Source organism: Podarcis filfolensis (assembly GCF_964270895.1).
Source record: "Podarcis filfolensis genome assembly, chromosome: 10".
NCBI classification, from domain to species: Eukaryota; Metazoa; Chordata; class Lepidosauria; order Squamata; family Lacertidae; genus Podarcis; species Podarcis filfolensis.
In genome coordinates, this window is record NC_139612.1 from 20,957,965 (window position 1) to 20,965,415 (window position 7,451).

At 41.2% G+C, this 7,451-nt stretch overlaps 1 long non-coding RNA gene across 1 annotated transcript; it reads right to left on the reverse strand.

Annotated features, from left to right (window-relative positions):
- Nucleotides 1-1,931: 1,931 nt before the first annotated feature.
- LOC310743443 lies at nt 1,932-7,060 on the reverse strand. The gene is made up of 3 exons (XR_014539024.1): nt 7,031-7,060; nt 6,385-6,457; nt 1,932-1,967 (listed from the first exon to the last, which is right to left on the reverse strand). It is a non-coding gene; the product is annotated as an uncharacterized lncRNA (long non-coding RNA).
- Between the last annotated feature and the right edge of the window lie 391 nt (nt 7,061-7,451).

The following is a 7,451-nucleotide window of genomic DNA, read 5'->3' on the forward strand; positions in this document are numbered from 1 at the left end:
AATATAGTGTGAGAGAGGCTTTTAAACGTTAGTAATCACAATCACAGTCTTTAAGGGATCTTTTTAAATGCAGAGGGACACATGGAGCTCCTGTGATCCAATGCAGTTCTTGGTGTTTAAACAATTGGTTAGTTTCCCAACTGTGCTCAAAATAAAATTGCCGTGTGCTTTGCTCCTTCCTTAAAGGCATCCCCAACCTCTCTTTCTGTATAGTTAAGACAATTGGCAAAGGCAGTGTTTAGTTTTCTTCAAATAAATCATATTTCTCCCCCCCCACACCTCATTTAAGGACTTGGGGGGGGGAGGGGTGTGGGGTGTTTTTTTGTGTATGCTAGATTTTATTTCTCTCTTTCTCTCTGTGTAGCACAGTAAAGTCAGAAAGGAATTGGTTTCATATGCTTTCTAGAGAATTAGTTCTGCCTGCTACCAAAAAAAAAAAAATCATTTACATAATGTCTTATATGCAGTGGGGCTTTAATAATAATAATAATAATAATAATAATAATAATAATAATAATAATAATAATTTATACCCCGCCCTCCCCAGCCAAGGCCGGGCTCAGTGCAGCTAACAAGCAATAATGAAAACAAGTTGAATGAATACAACTTAAAAACAAGATACATTAAAATATTGAAACATTAAAATATTAAAATGCAGCCTCATCACAGGAGGAGAAAGGAAAAAGAAAAAAGAAAAAAAGAAAGAGGGGGAGGGAATCAAATTGGCTTCAAGCCAAAGGCCAGGTGGAATAACTCTGTCTTACAGGCCCTGCGGAAAGAAATCAGATCCTGCAGGGCCCTGGTCTCATGAGGCAGAGCGTTCCACCAGGTCGGAGCCAGTGTTGAAAAGGCCCTGTCTCTGGTTGAAGCTAATCTAACTTCCTTAGGGCCCGGGACCACTAGGGTGTTGCTATTTATGGACCTTGAGGCTCTCCGTGGGGCATACTGGGAGAGGCGGTCCCGTAGGTACAAGGGGTGTTGTACAGCAAAGACTGGTAGGCACAGTGAAAAATGAAACAGGATGTTCTTTCTTCTAGATAATTTAAGCCAGAACACTTTTCTGCTCTGGCCTGGCCCATTTTTTGGGGTACTGGCCCTACCTTCTATACTTTCTGGCTCTGCCCATTATTGGCATGGGGCCTCCAGAAGTGTATCCACATTGGCATGTGGTCCTGGAGGTGGAAAAGGTTCCCCACCTCGTGTTGAGAAATATTATTAGTACTGAAATGCAGAGACTTGATTTCATAAACCCCTGTGCTAGAAGAGGAACACAGGCAGAACTCACTGTACTTTATCGCCATCCATGGGTTTGGAATGTCGAGGTGTTTCCTCAATTGATACGCACGCATAAAGAATCCACTAAAAATTGCCATGGAGAGCAAGTCAAACTCTGAAAGTAGGGGGAGGGAGGGAGAGATAATGAACAAGTGCATTTAGATATATACAAAGAATCCAAATACCTACAGCAAATTACTTTCATTAACTGGGTTTTAAACAGCCTGTACTTTCAGGAACATTAAATGCACTTAATCTGTAGCGTCAGAGTTAAGCCTTAATCTGTCCTCAGAGATGACCGTCAAGTACCATCATTTCTTAAATAAACCAGATCACTTTTAATATCATGCTGACTTGGTGCACCGAGGGAGAGGAGGAGAGGCAAGAAATGGCAAAGAAACGAGCCTTTCAAAAGTAAAATTGTAGGCCTGAATAATTGTAGTGAGCAAGGGACTTGGGGTCGTGATAACCCTTCCTTATGTGCCAGACAGATGAAATGTCAGAATAAAATTGCAGACTAGCTTTAGCTTTGGCATCTTAAATTAAGTGAGGTAAAATCCTTTGAAGTGTGCTGTGTAATATGCTTTTAATTTGTGACTCTTTCTACCTTGTCAAAGCTTGTGAAAACTTTCCACTCATTGTGAGTTTTACCTGCTATGTGATCTGCCTTCATATCAGGACCTGCTCAGGTTCTGAGGAAACTAGCACAATGTTTTGATTAGTTAGCGAACAATTGCTGACTGACACTAAAGCTATTAATTTCTTTAACGTTTAATTGTTTGAAAATACTACTAGGAGGGCTTAATAAGCCACACGCTTATCTTTGAATGCAGTCATCTGAAAGGTAATTTCTCTTCAGAAGTTTACAAAATTGTACTTAATTGCTGAAATTACTCTTCAGCCAGCCACCTCCACGTTGCAATCATATGTGCAGCAATGTTTGGACCATAATTTTCATCAGAAACAAAATAAACAAATATAGCCCTGCTGTGATATAAAATGTGTTCCACCAAGGCAATTATTTTTATATTAGCAATGTTCTAATGTATTTCTTAATAGATGGGATGCTGTAATTAGAAAAGTCTGATGGATTAGGGTTTGCTTTACCATATATCACAAAGTATTGAAGTATGGCACATTTGCATATTTATTGTTTTATTCTAGCATATTAGACTGGCATACTTTATGGCATGCACGTTCATTAGGGAAGTAAAATATACCAAGCTACTTGGAAAGCTGTCATCTGTGAAATAAATTTTTAAAAAATCTCTGGCTTTTCAGGATGATTGAAATGTAACTTATTAATTTACTATCAGTGTCACAATAATCTTCATAATGTGTAAAAGCCATATAGAATAAATTTTTGGCAACGTTTTATATTTGCTTCCTGATGAGCATCCAGCCTGATTTGTTTTGCGTGGAGACTTTTGTGGAAAATCACCTGGGCTGCACCATACATTTAAAACACCTTTGAAAAAAAGACTTCAGGGAACTGTAGTTTGTTGAAAGTGTTTGGAATTGTAGATCTGATAATTAAACTAAAGTATCCAGGAGTCGGGGGGGGGGTGTTACTTTAAGTGTATGGTATGTACGTAGCCCAGATGTGTTCCCATCAATCATTCTCCCACACTTTGAAGTGTGTTTTCCCATCACTTTCCTTACCACAGAAAGTCCACTTCTTTAAAGTGGGTTTGTTGCACCCTGTTGCCTGTATGCCATACCCTTCTGCAAAATAGTGACTGCCTGGAAGCTAACTTAAACTTTTCCAGTGGCTTTGTGCTATCTTTAACCACCTTGCATCCTCTTTTGTTCATTCTTATTAAGGGTTGTTATGAAGAGCTCAAACTGTTTTTATGTCTGTAGGGACCCAGCTACATTAGTCAAAATAACAGTGTTTTGAATGCATTATAAACATGCAACAGCAGATGGCGCTGTAGAGCACAAAACTTTTCTATGCGGTTTTACATAGGGTTTTTTTTCTTTTGTTCTAGCAATTTAATTTATGACTTATTTGCAGTGGTTTTTTCCCCTGTGTGTAGATCCATCCTAGGTCTGATCTGCATGAAAGTGTGGGGGGAGGGCAAGATGAAAGACCCTAAGACCCAAAGACCCAAGTATTTTAGAAGCTGTGGAAAGTTAAGTCACAGCCATCCATAGGAGCCAATGCCGAGGGGTCTTCAGTCTCCCCAAGAAAATATTTGAGGAGGCCCCTGTTGTGTGCTTTGTCTAGATTGAAAGTAAAAGTATCATGAAGAGAAGGCCACAAAGACACAGAAACAACTTTAATGTAAAATAGGGTTTTGGACGGAACAAGCAATGAAACAAGTTGCTGCTTGTATTGCAGAATTGTACTGAAACAACACACCTCCTAAGAGCTGACTCAGCAGTTCCTGGTATGGCAAGCCAGGAAGGTCAATACACTACAGAAAGAGCATGAAGAGAGGCACATTCATGGGTTCTCTCAGAACGGTGAAATTATCCTTATAGAAGGTTGATTTCAGCATTTTTCATGAGTGCTGTATGATTCACACACACTTCTGCCTTTGGTGGATGGGATTCATAAGGCTTTGGAATGGAAATTTCAGCACTCGGCTTGGGTTTTTTAATTTTAAAAACAGATACTTTTGGATTACTGCTCTCTGCACTGATTCTCTGCAAGGGATGGATGAATCACTCTACCTTCGGTGAATGTCATTTTGTCATGCATTCCTTCATAAATCTGTTCCATCACATCGTCACCTTAATTTGCAATAAAATAATAATCCATATGAAGATTCGTCTTGAAATACATAATTCTGAATGCCTTTTCTTAGAAAATACACATCTGATGAACATATTTTATCTCAAAGTATCGTGGAAGCCAACGAAGTGTGAAATCCATTCTGCATTTTAATTCCAGAAGTTTAGCTCAGGTCTGTTTGCATCAGAGAAAATCCCGTTTCTCAAGCATCCCTATCTCTGACATGGGGCAAGTGAAATGCTTACTTAGGTGGAAATATTTAGAAGCAGACAACTTCTTCTGCCCATCATAATTCCCCTCCCACAAAAATATTTCTCCCCACCATCGTCTGTGTGCTATGGATTATCCCTTCCTTTGGCTCGCTACCCTGGCCAGAGTCCAATGAATGCAGGGGCTGGAAACAGAGTTCTTATTAAAAGTGGATTAAACCAATTCATGGAGGATAAGTCTTATCAATGGCCTTTAGTCATGATGGCCATATGGAATCCCTGTGTTTAGAGGCAAGATGCCATTGAACGCCATTCGCAGGGCAGCAGAAGTGGGAAAGGGTTGTTGACTTCAAGCCCTGCTTCTGGGCTTCTGGGCAGAAGCTTGTTGGTTAGGACTAGACTAGACTAGACAGCAGTCACGAAATTAAAAGATGCCTGCTTCTTGGGAGAAAAGCAATGACAAACCTAGACAGCATCTTAAAAAGCAGAGACATCACCTTGCCAACAAAGGTCCATATAGTTAAAGCTATGGTTTTCCCAGTAGTGATGTATGGAAGTGAGAGCTGGACCATAAAGAAGGCTGATCGCCGAAGAATTGATGCTTTTGAATTATGGTGCTGGAGGAGACTCTGGAGAGTCCCATGGACTGCAAGAAGATCAAACCTATCCATTCTGAAGGAAATCAGCCCTGAGTGCTCACTGGAAGGACAGATCCTGAAGTTGAGGCTCCAATACTTTGGCCACCTCATGAGAAGAGAAGACTCCCTGGAAAAGACCCTGGTGTTGGGAAAGATGGAGGGCACAAGGAGAAGGGGACGACAGAGGACGAGATGGTTGGACAGTGTTTTCGAAGCTACCAACATGAGTTTGACCAAACTGCATGAGGCAGTGGAAGACAGGAGTGCCTAGCGTGCTCTGGTCCATGGGGTCACAAAGAGTCGGACATGACTAAATGACTAAACAACAACAAAAGACTAGACAAATCTGTCATTCAATCCAGCAGGACTCTTCTGATGATGAGGGTTCCCAATCAACTCTGCCATTTGATTGCTAAGAGTCAATAGGATTCCCTATAGTTTGAAGGCACCGTTTGAACAATGTGGTCCACACGCAGACAAAGACTTGTACACCAAGCCAGAGTTTGACTTGCGATGTCTATCCCAACTGTCTTCCACTGATGAAGAACCTTCAGTTTAAAAAGTCGCTTGCCTTTTTGAACTGCTTTGGCAGAAAGAGCAGGTGAGGCTCTGGCTGTGTGTTGTTCTCCCTCGCTCAACCCTTTGCCGCCTTGCAGAGAAGCAAAGGTGGCTGTTGTGAAAGCCCTTGATCCGTACAAAGAGTTGGCTCATTAATTTAAAAGTGACAAACATAAAGTTAAGGACCCCCCCAAAGAAAACACACAAATCCATTATTGTGTTTATTTTTTTTTCTAAACAGATGCTGCATCTGTTAATTTCTTGTTTGTCGGATTATTCATACAAACCCTTTCTTCCTTCCGATGCCATGGAGTTCATGCCTCATTTGTAAAAGTGCTGTGTCTCTGATTCCTCTTGGGTGCTCTCTTAACAGCCCAATCCACAAGCCAGTTAAGTCAAAGTACTGAAAGTCAATGGGACTAAATCTACATAAATCTTAATACTGCAGCTTAACTGGATTATATATCAGGCTGATTATGTGCTGGCATTAACAGATGTCCACTGAGGTCAATGTTTCTTAGTTCCTACCCGTCATTTATGCTTACTAGACTTAACAGTGAACAACATTACATAATCTGCGTGACTGCAAAACTCTAGATGTTGTCATACTGGCCCAGAGGGCAGAAAAATAGAGTGGAGAGATGTGCATTAGAGGGCAAATATTGTTGTGTCAGAAAAGTCAACAATGGGTGGTAGTAAGCCAGGTTTTCCTCTGAATATATGTATTGGAATTAATGAAAATTGTGTCCATTAATTTCAGTAGGTTTACTCTGATCAAAACTTACTTGAATAACACCTATTGCCTGGGGGATATTCTCTGTTGGCTGTTTCATTAGAAACTGGGTTGGATAATGTTCAGCATAGTGGTGTATATTAAGCAAGCCCTTCAATGCCGACATTATATTACATACATTTACATTTTCACCTGGGAACTTGATTATTTATCTTCTTCACAGATGCTTACCTTTGCTGTGTCCATTCTCCATGTTAGACTCATTCCTTGGTGTGTTCCTCTTCCCTTCAATAGGGATGGGAAGCTGTTAGCAGAGAGAAGGAATTCCTTAAGGGATAAGAGAAGTGTGTCTAGATTTTCCATTTCACCGGCCTTTCCCAACCACGTGCAACCTAGATGTTTCAGATTGTCTCATCATTTCTGGCCATTGGCTATGCAGACTAGGGGTGATGGGAGTTGTAATCCAAAATGTCAGGAGGGTACCAGGATGGAGAAGGCTGTATGACATTTTCCCCTGCCGCATCTTATTTATAGTCAAATCCTTCTTAGCTCCCTGCCCTTCTGTATGTCATTCTCTTGAAATTTACAGTGGTACCTTGGGTTAAGAACTTAATTAGTTCTGGAGGTCTGTTCTTAGCCTGAAACTGTTCTTAACCTGAGGTACCACTTTAGCTAATGGGGCCTCCCGCTGCTGTAATGCCACCGCCGCACGATTTCTGTTCTCATCCTGAAGCAAAGTTCTTAACCCGAGATACTATTTCTGGGTTAGCAGAGTCTGTAACCTGAAGCGACTGTAACCTGAAGCGTCTGTAACCCGAGGTACCATTATAGTTGAGTACATGTCACAGCACATCAAATCTTATCTAACAAGCCCCACCTGGGCTGTGGGTCCTTGCCTGCCTTCCCTCAAAACTGACAGCTGTAAATTCTGGAATCCTGAGGTTCCAGAGTTTCTGGGTTAGCGGAGTCTGTAACCTGAAGCGTCTGTAACCTGAAGCATCTGTAACCCGAGGTACCACTGAACCTGTATCTAGGTTAGTTACCCTTTTCATCCTCCAGCATCCCTGAAGCTCTATAGAAGGAGAGGAAGAAAGACCCTTGACCATTTTGACAAGTGGTCCATCCCTCTCAGACTCTTGCACTCTGCATGAGATAATGTTCTTCTATTGACCTGGCTTTCCTTGGTGGATTTTCCTTCTCTTTTATTCTTCCCTCCCTAAAGTGTCCCTTCTTCACCTTTTAGATTCATTCATTCAATGCTGAAATCCCTCCTCATCATGTGTGAACCCAGAGCATTT